Source organism: Hippopotamus amphibius, chromosome 3 (genome assembly GCF_030028045.1).
Source record: "Hippopotamus amphibius kiboko isolate mHipAmp2 chromosome 3, mHipAmp2.hap2, whole genome shotgun sequence".
NCBI classification, from domain to species: domain Eukaryota; kingdom Metazoa; phylum Chordata; class Mammalia; order Artiodactyla; family Hippopotamidae; genus Hippopotamus; species Hippopotamus amphibius.
This window is the reverse complement of record NC_080188.1, coordinates 194,044,967-194,066,401: the sequence shown is the minus strand read 5'-3', so window position 1 is coordinate 194,066,401 and position 21,435 is coordinate 194,044,967. Positions and strand designations below refer to the sequence as shown.

Sequence of the window (21,435 nt, the reverse complement as noted above, 5' to 3'; positions counted from 1 at the left end):
GAGATTTAGACCGATTTATTTCAAATTATAGATAGAATATTTGGGGCTTGTGACGTGATGCTTCAAATCACATAATAAAATCGTATATAATTGTTATAGGTTTTACTCCTTAGACAATTCTCACTGTCTGCGGTAGGGCCTGTTTCCTACAGAATAATTCTATTTCTTTTCTCCAAAGAATTTTCCCACATAGTATTTCACCTAGAGTTCATGTGTAAAAAAATGAAGTCACGTTGAGAAAAATGGAAGAAAATGAACTTTCAAAATTACAGATTTCATTGAATGACAGAATAGAGGGATATTGCTTCACCAGAACCTAAAATCTAGAAGAATGTATGTATTGATTAGAGTTCCCTGTACTACACAGTAGGTCCCTATTCGTCATCTATTCTATATATAGTAGTATGTAACAATTTATCCCTCCTCCCCTCCTCCCCCAGCAACCACACGCTTGCCATGCTGTAACTCTCTTTCTCTTTTGCAGGCAAGTTCATTTGTTCCCTTTTTTAGATTCCACATATAAGTGATATCATATGATATTTTGTCTTCTTGTGTCTGACTTCACTCAATATGACAATCTCTAGGTCCATCCATGTTGCTACAAATGGCATTATGTTGTTCTTTTTTATGGCTGAGAAATATTCCATCGTATATATGTGCCTCGTCGTCTTTATCTGTTCCTCCACTGATGAACATTTAGGTTTTTTCCATGTCCTGGCTTTTGTAAACAGTGCCGCAACGAACATTGGGGTGCATGTATCCTTTCGAATTAAGGTTTTCTCCAGATATATGCTCAGGAGTGGAATTGCTGGATTATATAGTAGCTATATTTTTAGTTTTTTAAGCAACTTCCATAACTATTTTCTATAGTGGCTGTACCAATTTACAGTCCCACCAACAGTGTAGAAGGGTTCCCTTCTCTCTACACCCTCTCCAGCATTTATTGTTTGCAGATTTTTTGATGATGGCCATTCTGCCCCGTGTGAGGTGATACCTCATTGTGGTTTTGATTTACATTTCATTAATAATTGGTGATGTTGAGCATCTTTTTATGTGCTTTTTAGCCATCTGTATGTCTTCTTCAGAAAAATGTCTGTCCAGATCTTCAGCCCATTTGACTGGGTAAAAGAATATTTTAAAAACCTATAAAAGCAGATCTTCCTTAAGTGACTCAGTGTAGAAGTTCAATGCCAAGAATAGGTTTTTAGTATTTTTATTTATTAGTTACTATTATTTTCTCTAATTCCCCTCATATAATCATTTTCATGGCTTGTAAATGTTCTGCTTATTTAATGAGAAACTCCATTAAAGTCCTTAAAACTTATTGTTCAGTGGATGGCCTTGGGGCTTTACTAGAAATGCTGAATCTTTGACCCAGTCCAGACCTACTGAATTAGAACCTGCATTTTATGATTCCTAGTTGATTTGTATTTGTTTTAAAATTCGGGAAGTGCTACCTTAAAATACTTTTCTTTGGGGTCTCCCAGACTGGAGTTTACTTTTAATATGTTACCTTATGAAATTAGAAACTTTTAATAATAATGTTTTTAAAAATAGGTGTTTTGTGTTTGTATAAATGGTACATGTTTACTTAAGATATAAAGCTAGTACAGAGAAATAGAAATAAGGAAACTCACTCAACCACTCAGAAATAACCAGATTAACATGATAATTTTAGACTTCTCTATATACAAATATAGATATAGATATAGATATAGATATAGATATAGATATAGATAGATATAGATAGAAGGATGGATGGATGGATGGATGGTTGGATGGGGAAAAGATGAGAGAAAGTTTTACTGAAGTGAAATCTTGCTATATATAAAACATTTAAAAATGAAAGATACTAAGTTAATTTTTTCTGAAATCAGAATTATTCAGAAATGATAAACACGAAGCAATGTAAGGGAAATTGAAGCAATTTTTTTTTATGAGAAGAGATATTAGATTTTAAATGTCTTCTAAAATGTGATGACATTGTGAGATGGATGTGTTTCAAGTTTAGACATCTGTTATCTGTCCAATGAAGGATGAGGAAATAAATATCATGGCACTGCTTCGCATGTCCACCTCCCAATTTTTTTTCTTCAAAACAATTTTTTTTGTGATGGCAAGGTTTCTATTATTCACATTCCATTCTACTAGCATAATTTTAGTAGCTGTTTAAGCTTGCTTCTTCATTTAGGGATATAATAATATCAGTAGTACTTATAGCATCTCCCATACTGAATTTTTATTTTGATTCATCTCTTAAATGCAAAGATTTCATTAAATATTGTTATTCTTTTCCCAAGACAATCAAATGAGTATTGTTTTCTTTAGCTTCTTGCATGCTTGAGAGGGCATATTGTCCTTTTGCTGGAAGGCCAAAGTGCATGGATATATACTTATTTGTTATTCTTTGTTGCTTGATACTGGTGATACTGCTGTACTTTCAGAGGTTATTTTCTTGAAGAAATCTCGGGTCACTTTAATACACCTATCTCCCCCTTCTGGTGCTTAGGGAATATATATATATACAACTCTTTTTCTATGCAGTTTAGTGACTTTACCAGAATATCTTCGTTTTACTATCATTTTTTTTTTTGTGGTACACGGTGTGCCGTAAGTTGCTGTAGATTATTTATATATTTATTTATTTATTATTTTTTTACCTTTTTATTTTACATTGGAGTACAGTTGATTAACAATGTTGTGTTAGTTTCAGGTGTACAGCAAAGTGATTCAGTTACACATACACATGCTGTAGATATGAGTCTCCTTTATTTCAATACAGTTTTCTTTGATAAAGTTTAAAATTTTTTTCTCCGTTTTACTTGCTCTCTCTTTTGGGAACTCTGTGTGTTCAGATTTCTTTGTTTTTCTTGTATTTCAACATAGTAGTAACAGGTTTTGTTACAAGTGGGAGGTTTCATCACTCACTAGACCCTGATGTTTAGATTTTTCCCTCCAGTACTATCACTACCCTTAGGAATTAGCACCAATGTTCTGTTTCAGAGACTGATGAGTGTTCTGAGCTGTGGCCACAGGGTACAAGCAGAGGTGACTTGGAAAACACTGTGCATTATGGGAAGATGTCCATCTGTTGATAATATAAATGTCACATTGTTGGCCGCTATCACTAGAAGGTCCATATGGCCCGAAGATGGCAAGTAGCTCATTAGGCTTCCCTCTCAGAGGATATATAGTTTCCTCTATAATAAAGACACATGGTATGATACCAGGAGTACAAGTGACAAAATAAAAAAAAATAAATTTACTTTATCAAAATGGAAAACTTCTGTGTTTCAAAGGACATCATCAATAAAGTGAAAAGACAATCCACGTAGAAGAAGAAACTATTTGCAAATCATATATCAGATATTCTAGATATTTATCATCTACAATATACGTGCATAACTTTACAACTCAATAATCAAAAGACAAAAAACCCAGTTTTTAAAAAGGCGCAAAGCAATCTGAATAGGCTTTTTTGCAACGAACGTTTAGAACTGGCCAAGAAGCGCAGGAAAAGATGGTCAGTATCATAGCCATCACCGGCATGCAAATCAAAACCGCAGTGAGAACCTATTTTCCACCTGCTAAGATGGTTATGATAGAAAAAGATATAAAAACAAATGTTGATGAGGGTGGGGAGAAGTCAGCATCCTCGTATATTGTTGGTGGGAGTGTAAAATGCTGCAGCTGCTGTGGAAAACAGTCTGGCACTTTCTGAAAAGGTGAAACACCAATTTACCATATGACCTGGCAATTCTACTCCTGGGTGTATACTCAAGAGACATGGGAACATCAGTTCATACAAAGGCTTGTACATGGGTGTTTACACTAGCATTGTTCATAGTAGCCCCTAGATAGAAATAAACTATATGCCCATTAATAGTGCATACACTTTATAAGTGCAATGTGATATGTAAGTGCAATGTGTATAAGTGCAATGTGATATATCCATACAAAGGAATAATATTCAGCAATATGAGGGTATTAAGTACTGGTACAAGGTACAACGTGGATGAACCTTTAATGAAAGTCAAAAAAGACTGCAAAGTGTGTGGTCCATTCATATGAAATATTCAGAACAGGTAAATCTATAAAAACACAAAGTATTGATAGATAAGTCTTTGCCAGGGGCTGGGGGTGGGTCGGGAGTGGGATGTGGAGCCATTGCTCGTAGGTGGATGGGTACAGGGTTTCTTTGCGGGGCTGAAAATATTCTAAAATTAGGTTTGGTGATGGTTGCACAACTCTGCTAGTATACTAGACACCACTGAATTAAATAGGCAAATTGTATGCTATGTGAATTATATCACAGTAAATTCACTAAAAGAAAAAAGCCAGGTGGAGTGCAGTCTTGCTTCCAGGTTTCTCTTTGGTCCCTCATGATGTTAGCAGTCTCCCCAGCCACACTGTTTCCCCCAGGTCATGGCTCTGCTCATACTCTGCTACCATTTCTCTGTGCCTCCTCCCCTCAAGCCAGGTGGTTCCTTTCATGGTCTTGGTGAAGTCCAGAGCTAACCCATGGAGGTGGCTTTATTCTTCCCTTGCTTTCTTTTTTTTTTTTTTAATTATTTTTTTGGGGGTACACCAGGTTCAATCATCTGTTTTTATACACATATCCCCGTATTCCCTCCCTTCCTTGACTCCCCCCGCCCCGAGTCCCCCCCACCCTCCCTGCCCCAGTCCTCTAAGGCATCTTCCATCCTCGAGTTGGACTCCCTTTGTTATACAACAACTTCCCACTGACTATTTTACAGTTGGTAGTATATATATGTCTGTGCTACTCTCTTGCTTCATCTCAGTTTCCCCTTCAGCCCCCGCCCCCTACCATACCCCGAGTTCTCCAGTCCGTTCTCTGTATCTGCATCCTTGTTCTTGTCACTGAGTTCATCAGTACCATTTTTAGATTCTGTATATGTGAGTTAGCATACAATATTTGTCTTTCTCTTTCTGACTTACTTCACTATGTATGACAGATTGTAGTTCTATCCACCTCATTACATATAGCTCCATCTCATCCCTTTTTATAGCTGAGTAATATTCCATTGTATATATATGCCACATCTTCCCTATCCATTCATTTGTTGATGGTCATTTTGGTTGCTTCCATGTCCTGGCTATTGTAAATAGTGCTGCAATAAACATTATGGTACAAGTTTCTTTTGAGATTATGGTTTTCTTTGGGTATATGCCCAGGAGTGGGATTACTGGATCATATGGTAGTTCTATTTGTAGTTTTTTAAGGAACCTCCAAATTGTTTTCCATAGTGGCTGTACCAACTTACATTCCCACCAACAGTGCAGGAGAGTTCCCTTTTCTCCACACCCTCTCCAACATTTGTTGTTTCCAGATTTTGTGATGATGGCCATTCTGACTGGTGTGAGGTGATACCTCATTGTGGCTTTGACTTGCATTTCTCTGATGATGAGTGATGTTGAGCATCTTTTCATGTGTTTGTTGGCCATCTGTATGTCTTCTTTGGAGAAATGTCTATTTAGGTCTTCCACCCATTTGTGGATTGGGTTATTTGCTTTTTTGGTATTAAGCTGCAAGAGCTGCTTGTATATTTTGGAGGTTAATCCTTTGTCCGTTGTTTCCTAGGCAATTATTTTTTCCCATTCTGAGGGTTGCCTTTTAGTCTTGTTTATGGTTTCTTTCACTGTGCAAAAGCTTTTAAGTTTCATGAGACCCCATTTGTTTATTCTTGATTTTATTTCCATGATTCTAGGAGGTGGGTCCAAAAGGATGTTGCTTTGATGTATGTCATAGAGTGTTCTGCCTATGTTTTCCTCTAGGAGTTTGGTAGTGTCTGGCCTTACATGTAGGTCTTTAATCCATTTGGAGTTTATTTTTGTGTATGGTGTTAGGAAGTGTTCTAATTTCATTCTTTTACATGTTGCTGTCCAATTTTCCCAGCACCACTTATTGAAGAGCCTGTCTTTTTTCCACTGTATATTCTTGCCTCCTTTGTCAAAGATAAGGTGCCCATATGTGTTTGGGCTTACTTCTGAGTTCTCTATTCTATTCCATTGATATTCCTTTCTATTTTTGTGCCAGTATCATACTGTCTTGATCACTATGGCCTTGTAGTATAGTTTGAAGTCAGGAAGCCTGATTCCACCAACTCCATTTTTCCTTCTCAAGATTGCTTTGGCTATTCGGGGTCTTTTGCGTTTCCATACAAATCGTAAGATTTCTTGCTCTAGTTCTGTGAAAAATGCCATTGGTCATTTGATGGGGATTGCATTGAATCTGTAAATTGCTTTGGGTAGTACAGTCATTTTCACTATGTTGATTTTTCCCATCCAGGAACATGGTATGTCTCTCCATCTGTTTGTGTCGTCTTTGATTTCTTTCATCAATGTCTTAAAGTTTTCTGCATACAGATCTTTTGCCTCCTTAGGCAGGTTTATTCCTAGGTATTTTATTCTTTTTGTTGCAGTGGTGAATGGGAGAGTTTCCTTAATTTCTCTTTCTGCTCTTCTGTTGTTAGTGTATAGGAATGCAAGAGATTTCTGTGCATTAATTTTGTATCCTGCTACTTTACTAAACTCATCAATGAGTGCTAGCAGTTTTCCCTTGCTTTCTTTTTAATACTACAGTCACTGCATACTTATATCCTGCTTGCCTCCCAAAGCCTTCTTTTTTGATCTCCAAAATCCTCTGGTGAAAGTAAAAATCCAAACCTAGACAGTTTTTTTTTTTTTAATGGTTGTTTTTGGGATTAGGGCTGTGGGAAATATCTCATAATTTACAGGAATTGTAACTTCTGCTAGTAACTTTTGGCATGTATGGAGAAAATAGAAATGTATTTGAACCAAATCATGTTTTCCAAGCCTGCTAGACTTTTGAGAAGTCCACTGGGCTTTTTATTTTTTTTAATCATTTGCTAAGAATGAAATGAGGATTGATTTTTTTCCTCTTACACTTGTCCAGGAAAAGCATTTCATAAACTTCAGATTTAAAACGCATTCTTCTTATTTTCGTGAAATGTTATTCTTCCAGATTTTTCCCTTAACTGCTCACATCCTGAGAAAAATCGCACTGCTTAGTCTCATAGGAGACCTTATTTGTATTACAAAACAAATTTGATCATGTATAATGAGACATGAAAGTGCCAGTCGAGTCCATGTGTTTTAATACTGCTCAGGGCATTCTTTTTGCAGTGAATTTCATGTGTGAAAACAAATTGGGATGAAAAGCCTACTCAGTGAGAATATGGAATCATATTAAAGACAGTGTGCAAACCATTGGAGAGTTTCTGACATCCAGCAATTCACTTCCAGACTAGAGACATATTGGGCAAATTTATTTCCAACTTCTAAATCCGGAATTCCCCAAGTTGCCCTTTTACTAATTGCAACTCCATTTATAATTAAAACACTTCTGTTAGTTGGGGAGGAGGGTTATTAGAACTTGAAATATATATGTATAAATAATTTTTTAAATTATATAAATTTTATATAATTATAAAAATGCATATCTAATTGTTCAAAAATCATTTTTTAATATGTAACACATTCACATGGTTTAAAATTTTAAAACTGTGCAAATAGGAGTAGAAGAAATAGAATGAAAATTATGCCTCCCCACCCAAGTTTGCACTTCCAAAGACAAGCAGTTTAGCTGGCCCTTTGTTTCTGGTATATGGTTCAAGAAACAATCTATAAATTTGGAAGCAAAAAAAAAAATGTGTATACATATGCATATTTCTTTTTTTCATCTGTATACAAATGCTAGTGACTTTATAGTCTATTTTGTACATTTCTTTTTTCACTTTATAAGAAGCCTTGGAGATGTCCATTTTTCCAACGTGGAATGGTTCCTTGAAGATAAAAAAATATGTTAAATATACTTTACAAATTTTAAAAACTAAGTTTGGTTTTAGTCTGGACTCCTTTTATCTCCCAATATTTTCTTTTCCATTATATTCTTACTTTCACAGATTTACCTTTGAAATTATTAAAATGGTAGGGTGATTTTTTTTAATTGCTGTTAAATCTGACAAAATTTATCTTTCTGTGGTTATACCAGAAGAGACTTCTGATTGATAACGTCTCATGAGATGTACACAAGACATTTTGCTGAAATTAAACTTTAGTCTTCTGATTTTAGAATTCTCACAATTGCAGTATGTTAAAATGTTAATTCTCTAAGATATTGCCGAGAGACAGATGGGATAATTATCTACATATCAAATATAATTGTTTGGAAGCTACAAATTAAATCATGAACCAAATTTCTTATGCTTCAAGAATAACTCTAGTGAATTCCTTTGAAGAATTGTAAGCCAACAGCTTTCAAGACCACTACCACTATATTTTAAATGAACGTTTTGTTTACATATTTGCTAAATAATTGTATTATCAAATTATAACAATATAAAATATCTCACAGTATTTATTTCTATTTTTCACCTTGCTCCTTGGTGTTCTACCAGCTTTTTCTTTAGGTGACTCTGACCCTTCGGACACTTTGTTATTTTCTCAGCTTTGCTGAACTCTGTCAGCTTTGCACAAGGACCATGCTAATCTTCTCTGAATGCTTCCAGTTTTGGTATATGTGATGCCTAAGCGAGCACTCTGAACTCTGGACCAGGTTAAATCCTCTTTCTGTATGTTTCCCTAACTCTCTGTTTATAACACACCTCTGCATCCTCAGTATCCAACACCCTTTATCAGAACCTCTGGTTCATTGTCTTCAAGGGGAAGACCATATCTCTCTGGTTCCTTATTTTCTCTCCAGTGTCAAGCCGGGTGCCTTACCTATTGTAGGCACTCAATAAATCTATGTATCTTTGTTGAATGGTTGAGGGAATGAAATAACGGACTTAAAAATACCTCCCAACTTCTAAGTTCCATGAACATGTTCATGATTCTTTCTCAACTAAGTTATTTGTTCCTAATTCCCATTTCTTTGAGGCTGAGCAGGTTAACGAACTCAGAAGAAAAATTATGTAAGAAGGAAGAACTGTAGAAAGTTGTCCTGGGATTTAGTCTCCTCTAGCCACTTGCATATATTCCAGACTTATATTAGACCTCTGGCTCCTGTATCCAGTATTCTATCTTTTGGGCAATCAGAGTTCTATGAAAATGTCTAAATGTACACTCCAAATCAATGATATCTGACGTTTTACATACATAAATCAAATATTATGAAGTTTTATATACAAAATCAAATGGAAGTTGCTCCATTTCCTTGTCTTGAAAAGACTTGATATCACTTTGTGGCTATGCCTTTGGAAAAGTAATGCATATTTGGATCTATTCATAGAAGGTAATTAAGAAATTCTAATTAGATAAAAAGTGCACCTTAGAAACAGTATTTTTTTAATAAAATAGGTAGATTTTAACTCAGTGTAAGTGAGTTATTTAAGCCTTTGAAAATATGATTTTTAAAATTATAAATGTTATATTTTTTCCTTTTATAAATACTATACACAATTCTTTTTAGTTTGACAGAGGAAATGATTGTGCTTAAAGGGTTTGATCATCTCCTCTCTTAAAAACTAAGCATATACTTTGAATAGGTAACATATTTACATATATTAATAATCAATGACTGTACAAGATTGTTGTGAGAAGTCTTTCTCCCAACTTTGTTGTCTACCCAATTTTCATCCATACCTCCATTCCATAAGTATTTTTCGTAGTGTCCTGACAGCATCTCATCTCATAAGATATGGCTTAGTTAAACGTCTAGAGTGCATTATCAGATAATTAAAACAAATCCTCTGTAATCAAAAAGTGAATCTCTGAATGTCTTGCTAAAATGTAACAAAATAGGTTATGGCAGAAGATAGGATATTCTGCTTGCTAGAACAGGTATCAACACATTTCCCCTATGGAAAGACCAGATGGTACTGTAATTATTGTAGGCCCTGAAGGCCCTAAGGACTCTTTACAACTAGTTAGCTCTGCTGTTGTAACTTAAGGAGTATCTGTAACAATATATAGATGAATGTACATGTTTGAGCTGAAATAAAACTTTATTTATGAACATTGAAATTTGATTTTCACATGCCATGAATATTCTTCTTCTTTGAATTTATTCCAGACATTTTAAAATATGAAAACCATGCTTCATTTGCAGGTTATAAAAAAACAGACAGTGGGTAAGATTTGGCTTCTGGGCTATTATTTGCTGACCCCTGAACGTGCAAGCAAAATATGTTGTTGGGTTCTAAACACAGTTCATTTTACTTCTAATTTTTCCTTTGTTTAAGTGTATTTAAAATACTGATTATTAGATGTCTTAATTGTTTTTTGTCTTATATGTTCAGTTCAGAATATTAGGGAAGAAGAGTTAACAATTTTGAGTGATGATTAGGTGCTAATCACTTTTTGTACTTTATCTCACTTAATTCAGTCACCAACTCCATGAATTAGATATTCATATTTCTATTTTATAGATGAAGTAATGTGGAAGAAGAGAATTAGCAACATTTCCAAGGTTATGTACTCGCTAAGAGATGGACTGTAGTTTTTAACAGAGATTGATCATACTCCACGGTTATAGAACTGAACAACTATTTTTTAGTCCCGTAAATAATGCTGCTTCCACTTAGCACAATTCTGTGTTGGTGAACTTAGGTGCTCAAGTTTTGTTGTTGTCTGTTGGTCGGTAGATGTTCAATGCTGCTATTTTCACAAAGATATAAACAGGAAAATTGAATTCATAGTTACTTTAATTACGTAATTTTCACCTGAGTGATTCTGCTTTATCTAGCTTCCTTTTATGGGGAATTGGATTGAAAAATTTGCAAATGGAGTTTAAAATAGAGTATTTTTTTTTCTCCAAATATGGTCCCTGACTTGCAGTTGTATATATAATTTAATTTTTATTTTTGCAATTTCAGTCCATTTCCTCTTGCATCCTCAGATGTTCAGAACATTGGATGACACCCAATATTAGGAGATTGTTTTTCACAGTGGTTAGAGGAAGAATGAAGTGTTTTTATAGAAGGATTATAAAATATATTAAAGCACATATTCTTTCTTCCGGACTTAAAACGATTGAGTGTGATCCTTTTATTCAACAACAGCATTGAATTACAGCTATAATGTTTATAGTAAAATTCTGCTACCCTTAAAAATAGACTTCAGCAAAGGAAACATTTTAATTTACTTTCTTATTCTTTAAATTTAAACAAACCTTTGTTGAATAGATATTGATTTATTGCCTAGAGATTATTTCAGAATAATTTAGGAATTTATTAAATTATTTGATCAGCATTGTTAAAGTAAAAGCAAAAAGTAGTAGCATGCCATCATGGTTAATATCATCGCTTGTTTGGAAAAGGTTAAATTTTAATTTTGCATTAAAATCTTGCACTAATAGCTTGAAATATGCTAATCAGTTGGATGATTATGACCTTCTGCAGTCATCAGCCATACTGTTAAGATGTTCTCTCCTTAGCCCTGGCATGCATGCATTTTAAAATCCTCTTAGAGATTTGTGGGCTTATCTCTCCAGCATGCAAGAGCATTCTGTAATTACATAATTGAATTATTGGTTCCAAATCATAAGGCTTTAGAGATCAGACAATTTCTTTACTTTTAATGATTGTTTAAAGGCTAATGATAAGATTCACTTACTGACCTGTAGATGTCAGAGAAAAAATTTATTTCATATCTGCTTCCACAATTTAAAGCAGAAGCTAATACTAAGATCATGCCATTGCATTTTATTCTAATGATGAGTTGCAGTCATTACTTGATGACTACCAAGATAAAGGAGGGGAAAAAATGCCCTTTTGTTAAGAACAGTAGTTTATTTAAAGTAAAAACTAAATATCGTGTATGATGAAATTGAAAATAGCTATCAAGAATGTGGAATAATGCTGTTCTACATAAAAGACAGTAATACCATGAAAAACACTAGTTGGACTTATTTTTAAATTTTTTTACAGGGTGTAAGATATTAATCTGAGATTGTATATATGTCAGAAATCTGTAGTTAAACTGTGATAAGCTTATTGAAAAATATTAAATAGACCAAGGATGACACTTTATGTATGCATAATAATGACTTCAGAAAGCCCTGTGAAGGAGGGCGTAGTGTTCCCAGCAGCCCATGCAGGGCGCAAAACATATGGAGTGCTCAGATGTTACTGGATGGATGAGTTAATGGCACTGATTTTCTGTATACTTTGTTTTATCCACCCCCCCATCTTATTTTCTCAGATCCTTATGTCAATCCTCAGTAAATAGTCCTATAATTATTTTTTTAAATAACTGAAGAGGCTCAGTTAGTTTATAATGGATAATTTCATTGAAATATATTAATTATTTAAAATTATTTTGTATTCATTTCTAATTTCTGTCTTCAGGAAGTTTTTTAACAACACTTTGTGTGAAATGCATGACATGCCCTAGCTTTGACAAAATGTAAAACTGTAGCATAATAAAACACGAAGAGGGAGTTAAAGCCATTTATTTATTTTTCATTCAAATAGAGATACATTTCATGGAAGTGTATACTTCATTTCTCAACCTCTAATCCTCTGAATACATTTTTACGTTAATTCTTCAACTGGGTGGTGCTAGGATAGCAGAAGTTAGAAAAGTTTGAGACTAATCGATGCAAGACAGTCAAATGGTACATTGGAAATTGAGTCTTAGGATTTAGTAAAACCTCATTTTAATATGGCTTGACGTTACATACAGGTGTAGATATTTCAGATTAGGGTCCCCATGAACATAACTACCTATAACTTGTATTACCTATAGCAGGTCGTGGTGCCACAAAACCAAGGTGATAAAAATGTACAAAGAAAATGAGCATAACTCAAAGTCATCTCTTGGACTCTTTTTAAAGAGCCCAAATTGCGATAAATTTTACTACATCTTCTCAACTATTTGTTAGAGTTGTTTTCAGTTGTCTTTTTTCATTGGGATTACCGTTAATTGATTCAGGCTCTATGGTTTCCCTACTTTCTATATGCTACTGATACTGCCTGTATTATTTTTTTATTGAAGTCTAGTTGATTTACAATGTTGTGTTAGTTTCAGGTGTACAGCAAAGTGATATTATAAATATATATATGTTCTTTTTCGGATGTAAGTTATTACAAGATATTGAATATAGTTCCCTGTGCTCTACAGTAGGTCCTTGTTGTTTATCTATTTTATGTATTGTAGTGTGTGTCTGTTAATCCCAAACTCCTAATTTATCCCTCCCCCACCTTTTTCCTTTGGTATCCACAAATTTGTTCTCTATGTCTGTGTCTGCTTCTGTTTTGTAAATAAGTTCATTTGTATTATTTTTTTGATTCCACATGTAAGTGATATCATATGATATTTGTCTCTCTCTATCTGACTTACTTCACTTAGCATGATAATCTCTAGTTCTAGCCATGGCAAATGGCATTATTTCATTCATTTTTATGGCATTATTCCAGCAAATGGCATTATTTCATTCATTTTTATGGCTGAGTACTATTCCATTGTATGTATGTATCACATCTTCTTTATCCATTCATCTGTTGATGGATACTCAGGCTGCTTCTCTGTCTTGGCTGTTGTAAATAGTACTGCCATGAACAGTGGGGTGCATGTATCTTTTCAAATTATAGTATCCTCCAGATATATGTCTAGAAGTGGGATTGCTAGAGCATATGGTAACTAATTTTTTAAGGAACCTCCTTACTGTTCTCCATAGTGGCTGTACCAATTCACATTCCCACCAACAGTGTAGGCAGGTTCCCTTTTCTCCACACCCTCTCCCAGCATTTATTACTGGTAGACTTTTTGATGATAGCCCTGCTGACACATATGAGGTGATACCTCATTGTAGTTTTGATTTGCATTTCTCTAATAATTAGGGATGATGGACATTTTTTAAAATTAATTAATTAATCTATTGCCTATGTTGGGTCTTTGTTGCTGCACACCTGCTTTCTCTCGTTGTGGCCAGCGAGTGGGGGCTACTCTTCATTGTGGTGAGTGGGCTTCTCATTGTGGTGGCCTCTCTCGTTGTGGAGCACGACTCTAAGTACACGAGCTTCAGCAGTTGCAGCACACGGGCTCAATAGTTGTGGCGCACAGGCTTAGTTGCTCGGTGGCATGCGGTATCTTCCTGGCGCAGGGATTGAACCCGTGTCCCCTGCATTGGCAGGCAGATTCTTAACCACTGCGCCACCTAAGAAGTCCCTGATGAACATCTTTTGATACTGCCTTTAAATGAGTATTTCTAAGACAGACATTTTTACAGATAGTTAATGATTAAAAAGTTGGAATTTTGTCCTTTGAGATTTCAAAGATGAAGCGAAATCACAGGAAAAATGGGATGGTAGTTGGCCATTTGGTGAATACATCATAGTGGCCTTCCCTTGGTGAGGCCCATGGTGCAGTGTCTCAGACTTCTCTTGGGATGCTGGGCATCTGATTTCGTGAGCACATCCAGAGTTGTGCAGTTTCAAACCAACTGATTTGTGCTCAGCACACTATAGTATGACCGAGATACAGTCCATAATGTTAGGGTAGTGACTTTGTTCTCATTAAATCATATGCAAGGAAAGGGAAGTCATAATCAAAGTTATACTTCGATAACAGAATCAGAGCCATAAAGAAAAGGGAGGTGGGTAATTTTGAATGGTCTTTAGTATGTAATCCATGTAGCTAGTGTTCACTAGGAGAATTGCAAGAATTTTTCTTCATTATTGGGAAGGTTGAGAATTCATCTGTTTTTGTATTCCCCTCATTGAGATGATTTAGCAGAGAGAAATCAGTGAGAGTATGTCAGTTCCATAAACAGTCTGATTTTTCTCGAGATAGACTTGAAGATCTATTTATTATACATTGATAAAATCAATAAACCTTATTTTTGTGGATTTTGAGTTTGCTTTCTTTTATCTCTGGGCTTTACCTTTTAATCAAATGTCTAGAAAATAAGCTCCCTTTCTTTTTTTTTTTTTTTAAATTTTAAAGACTAAGATGCAAGCTTAATTTTAATATGTTTTTTTCTACTTAATTTAGTTTGCAGCAGCTTTCTTAGTGTCCCCATTTCCTTCTTATTTTTCATTTGAGAATAATCTTAGGACATAGGCATTTCTGTATCTGCTTGAATAATTAGTCTCCCAAGTCTAGCAAATACTATCTTAATAATAAGCCACAGAATTGTGCATATTTATTGCCTGAAGAAGGATTTGAAAATGGGAAACTTTAAAGTAATGTACCTAGCCAGTTGTGTACTTTGAACGCAGAGACAATTTTCCTCATGGTCTACTAGGTAATCAGTTTACTCCATGGAACAATACCTCTATTTATGATTTCCTCTCAAAGTATAAATGTACTGAAAACGGTTATTTATCAAAGGGATTGTAATATGGACAGTTATTAGCTGTGGGAAGCAATCTTTGCAAATCGTGGTTTTCTGACACAGTATGTTTATGTCTCAAGTAAAAAAAAAAAATCCTTTCCCCCCCACCCCATTCATTGCCCTCCAATCTTTTGTACATTGAGTGCAAGAATATCGGGGCTTAAGGACAGATATCACGTGTTACCCCCAAATTGTGAATGAAAATCAACTTTCAGTAAACAAAATTACTTTCGGGGCTGATGGTCTATGAGAAGAGAAGTTCAATGGCTCAGGCAACATGGTGGAGAGGCCTTCGCTACCTCCCAGCTGCTCAATCTACCCACTTATTACCACCTAGAACTTTCATTCATGGCACTTATTTCAGTTTGTAATTGAACATTTATTGCTGTGTTTATTTTCTGATTCTTTTGATTCTAATATAAGCTCTGAGAGAACAAAGACGGTTTTTCTTTTATTCACTGCTTTATGTATGATATCCAGCACAATAGAAGACACAAAAGTTATTGAATGAATAAATAAATGCATCTGTAACTAAGCTGAGACTTTTCTTTTCACACGGATTGATTTAAAGAATTGCTAGATTTCTGGCCTGGGAGGAAGCTGTCGGATCTCATTTCTCAGGTTGGGAAGCTAAGCATCCCAGATGATGGAAGAACTTGAACAGTTCCCAGATGCTTTGGTCCATATAGTTGGTTCCTTTTTAAACTTGCTCCTTTCTGGATCATCATATTCTCTTTCAAAGTAATTCTTGTAGTTCTGAGACATAAGGACATCTTCACAGAGAAATGAGGACCATGGTCTCTTTTTTGTAATTGAGGGATAATTTTCGTGTTATCCACCAAGTCTCAAGAGGGCTACTTATTGTTGAACGTTGAAAGAGAGCTTCACTACATCAGTAGCTATTCTCATAATCATTCTTCCAGCATCGGAAGGAGAACCTTGTGCTTTAAAAGACAATAGTGGGTGTAAGCAATACCAAGGTTGGAGTGTTATATCCTTGATAATCACCTTAGTCACTAATGACGATGCAAGTTCTATCCACTCCATCCTATATATAATCCTTAGTTTGCTCAGAAAAAGAATGAAATTTTAATGTGACCGGTGACAGGTTTCTGTGTATGTCGATTATCTGAGAATTTCCTTTGCTTCCGAATTGCTACTGCTCTCAAGAAGGGATAAATTTTGAGTGGCCACAGTGTATGTGGGGGGAAACTATATTTCCAGGGTTGTATAGGGAAAGTAAGCAGTCTGAGACCCTTAATTTCATCGTAGTGCTTTATGTTATGTCATATGGTTGTAAGCCTTGGTTTATAAGAAGAGCTCAACTACTTGATCATTCATCAAAGCATATTAATAGAGTGGGAGACTATCCTATAAACATCCCTTTTCACATGCAAAAGTTCAAATAGAAAGCAGAAGTAATTGATTTTGGCTCAGCCACAGGGAATCGTTAAATACGTTAAAAAAGTATGTTCTGCTGGTAAATTATTGGAGATTGCAGTCTAGTCACAATTCTTTGCCTTTTTTCTTTTTATTTCACTTAATAAACATTCTGCACGTAGAATTCTGCGAGGTATAATGAACATTCTAGGACGAAATAAGAAACATGGTGGTCTCAAGGATTCTCTCGTCTATCTCCATATTTTCCTTTCTTTCTGCTTAATACAACTCATGTTCCAAGTTTGAGCTTGGAAACGTTAAAGGATTCCAGCACGTCAGGTTTAAAAATGAACTTAGCTGTTGAATGGTTCTGTTGATTTAGTTCTGGAAACTCAAATGATGTCCAAATACATTACATGGAAACGGTACAAATCACCTACTTTTTCCTGCTTCTTGCTTGGCTACTGCTTGTGTTTATGGTACTATTCAGAGTCAGAATGAGTTGTTCCTGGCAGTGTGTGCCATCAGCCCAAAAACTCTGATGTTTTGAAAAGATATTTCATGGACTAAAGTTTTAAGTTAGAATATTATTTCTGTTGATCCTCATTTGTAGTCACTGTGAAATAAATGAATGTGAGCATGTGATAAGGCATTCCTTTCCTAAGAGGGAAAAAAAGACTAATGAAGACTTTGTTTACTAAAAAAAACCCCACTTTACTGTAGTATTGAGCGAAGGAAGCTAAATCACAAATTTGAGGATTTTGATGGCTACGCATAGGCAGAGCAAGAAAGTTAGCTCACAGATAAGCCTGCCCAGGTACTCCCTGCCACCGCTTTATAAAACTTGTAAATGCTAGGAAATACTGCTTCAGCTGAGCTTCTGCACTTCCACCAGCAGCCATTTGGTCTAATTACATTAAATTGCTGGCATAAAGGCTTCTCTGATTACTTCATGGAGAGAGACTCTAGTACAGCCTGACTAGAGATCCTGCTGTAATCATCTCTGAACCCTTGAGTTATTTTTGTTATTTCAGTGAACTTGCCACAAATCTACATTTCTCAGTGATAATACTGGGACACCTTACTAAAATGTCTGTTTGCTGTGGGGTAAAATTTTATCAACCTTGTGTGATAATAATGGTTATCTTAAGAATACTAGGCTAAAAAAAGGACATGAGAAAGAAAATTGAGAGGCTACTACCTGTCAGTTTCTACATTAGGTATTTCACACGCATTCTCATTTCGTTCTCATTAACATTAGGAAGTAAGAATTACTACCAGCTCGAGGAAACTGTGAGTCTCAGAACAGTTACGTCACCTTGGTGTGTTCGAAGTCCTCCCTATGGGACGAGCCAGTCTATGCAGGACTTGTGGCTCTGAATTGTGTCCCTCAGCATTAAAATCCTCGGATGGAAACCTGTTCTCTAGGATGTCTGCTTGGGGATTCTGCTTTGAGAACTGTGAAAATCTTTTCCCTAATGGGGTTGGTGGAAAAATATGGATCCAGCTCAGCTGAGTTGAAGAAAATACCTCTTAGGCATTTTTGCTCTGAAAAGCAAAGCCCATACATTATCCTAGAAGGAGCAACCCCCAGAGACTCTTTGGAAGAATAAAAGTTATGAGGATCTTAGGTAATAACTTGATCCCTCGGCAGTGATAAGGTCAAGAACTTATGTTCTGTAAAATTGCGATTTACCCAGTAAATATTTGACCGTTGATGTTCTTTTAAACTTCTTTTCTGAACTTAACAAATAACCCTGGGAAGCTGGTAGGGGCTGAAGTGTAATAGGTTGAACTAACTAGTAAGTAGTGGTTAGAAAAGGGATCTCATTTCTGATTCTGGATATGATGTGATTTCCAACATGAGATGCTTTAAAATGACCTATTGTCACCAGAGAGCAATTTTTTGGATCTTTGTAAATGACACCCAGAGAGTGATTTTGAAGGGATACACATTCTAGGAAGTAAAATCATGGTCAAACTTTGTGATAGTGATGTCATTTGATAAAACTGATGCATTTCTTTAGTTAGTACTTTATTTTTATTGTATAAGTAGTAACGTGGTCATCATGGGAAAGGTGGAAAATATTAATAACAACCACCAGAAACTTCAAAAAAAAAATCCCTGAAATTTAATTTCACCAATGCTAATAACTTGATGTATAATATTCCAGATTTTTTTTTTCTATTTTGAAATGTATGAGCTTTATCTAAACAGAATCAAATGACAATCAAATAGTATTTGGCAACCTATTTTTGTTTATTTATTTATTTATTGGTTTTCCACTTAATAACATATTACAATTAGCTTTTCATCATTATTTATGATGGCTTACTATTCTATACTATGGATGTGCCAAATATATTGATCTGGTTTTCTATTATTGGGCAGTTACATTACTTTGATTTTTCACAATCCAAACAAGGTTATCATGAGTGAGGCTACAAAAAAAATGTTTATATACTTCTGTGTGCCGTTGTTAGCCTATAAATTGCTAGTATCTTTCTAACATTATCTTTACCTTTTAACAAGATTTGTACATTTTATGTATGTCTGCATTTTTATTAATTCATACACATATATATCTTTTCTTTCATACAGTCTGCCATTCCAGTTATGCTTAGAAGAAACTTCTCCACATGTACTGTGTCCCTCAAAATGTCAGCCATTGCAAAGGACACATGCTAAACAATAATACCCTCTTGGAATTTAATATTTCATGTGTATGTATTTTTTAATTGCAGAAAGCCCTTGCTGTTTGACATATGATCACTCGTATTGTTCTGAGTTGTAAGGTTTGTGTGTTTGCTAGACATGGTCTCAGTACTATGGACTTTTCTGAAAATTAGCATCTGAATTTTGTTTTGTTTTGCTTTGTTTTCAGCATGAAAAGTCTGAATTTATAACAATGACCTTTTTCTTGACGATCGGGTGATATTTTCTTTTTTTTATTATTGACGTATAGTTGATTTACAATATTGTGTTTGTTTTAGGTGTACAGCAAAGGGATTCAGTTATACATATATGTCTCAATTCTTTTTCAGGTTCTTTTCTGTTTCAAATCTATTCTTTTTCAAATTCTTCTTCAGAATTTGTTTATTAGAGAAAAGTTTATATATTTTCTGAAACAAGTGATATGTTCTATATTTTGAACATCAAACATCCTGAGACTAAGTACAGATAAATAAAAGATTTTTAGAAAGAAACAGAGAGGAATGTTGTGACAACTTATGCACTGTGCAGAGTGTTCTGTGAAATAATCATGTTAACGTACTCTGGTCTTCCTGCACCATCAACATTTCCTTAATAGTCTGTCAAGCAACGCGGAATTACAGATAGCATTAAAGAAATTAGAATCAGCTGCTGGAGATGAAATGTTGACATCCTATCAAATCTTTCTAAAGTCATGGTAAAATCAAAAGACTCCATTCACTTGATCTTGCAATGAGGTGAAAGGAGTTTGTGGGTGTAAACACATTTCTTTCTCTTGAGCAAATATCTGAGCAGAAGATCATAATGTCTCCACAGCTAGTTCCTTGTGGCTCCACATTTGTGCCTTTTCCACGACTTCAGCCATCAATATCTGACTCACGAGAAAGGTACTGTAGGGTAAGCTACAACATCAAGGGGCTGAAAAGTGAAGACAGTGTTGAAGTGCTTTTGCTGACATGGATAGAGCTATCAGTATTTGTTTTTTACTAATTTACTTATCCCAAATAGAGAACTTGTAATAACTTGTGGTTTCAGTGAACTTATATTGCATGTTTTGATATATTTATTTTAATGATCAACAAGAGATATACATTTAAGAAAATTCTTTCAGATTTAGTAATATTTAATTTAGTGACTTATTTTCGAAGATAATGTAGAATAATTGAGTACATAAAATATGCTTGCACTGTAAATTATCATCAAATTGTTCTGTTTCAACATAGTATTCGTTTTCTATCATTTAAATGGACAGTATTTTGAATATGTTAAGCCCAACATTTGTTCTAAAAAAAGTCATTCAATCACAGTATGTATCTTAAGATACATATTCAAGAGTAAAATATTTACGTATAGCATAAGTGTGAGCATGACAGGTATGGGGCAATCTAATGCACAGATGTGTCTTGCCTGACCTTCTCTGTTCTTGACTGACTGCAATAGCTTTCTCTAAAAAATGCCGACTCCTGCTTCTGCTCCTTTTATCGGTACGTTTTAGGCCAGGCTGCCAGCCCTGCAGATGGGTTGTTGCAAATACATTGATGTCACCAGTCAAGGGAATAATTCTACCTAATGGGAAAGGGAAGTTCTAACCAATTTTTATCACTGACGAGCAGTCTAAGCCAGCAAGGAGGAAACTCCCATAAAAGATAAATCTCTACTCCATTGATGATTATATATTTTATGATCAACACTTAAAACTAAAATGCATCTTCCTTAAATGGACTGTGGTAAAGTTAAGTGTTTGGGTGATAACCCGTAGTGAGTAAAGGTTTATTGCATTTATTATTGGTTCTTAGGTCAATAACCCCTTCTTTGGCTTGGATATCATTAGAAAATTAGAAGTTAATGTATGCGGCTTCTGTTGGATCCTTGCTTGAGCAAAAAGAGTTACTCTGAGGGAAGTGAGGGAAGGATCACACATGATTTGTTTTTGCAATTGAAATGGCAGCTTAAGAATTTCCTGTTGTGCTCCCAGGAGAACAAAGAATAATAAAATTAGTGGTATCTAAAGACCTTTTTT

General features: G+C 35.0%; 1 protein-coding gene and 1 non-coding gene across 4 annotated transcripts in view; one reads left to right on the top strand and one right to left on the bottom strand.

Moving 5' to 3' along the window:
• KCNT2 (potassium sodium-activated channel subfamily T member 2) overlaps nt 1–21,435 on the top strand; it is a 371,544-nt gene that overhangs the window by 54,417 nt on the left and 295,692 nt on the right. The gene's annotated exons all lie outside the window — the stretch shown is intronic.
• On the bottom strand, nt 8,472–8,582 carry LOC130850589 (U6 spliceosomal RNA). Its single transcript, XR_009052955.1, has one exon. It is a non-coding gene; the product is annotated as a U6 spliceosomal RNA (small nuclear RNA).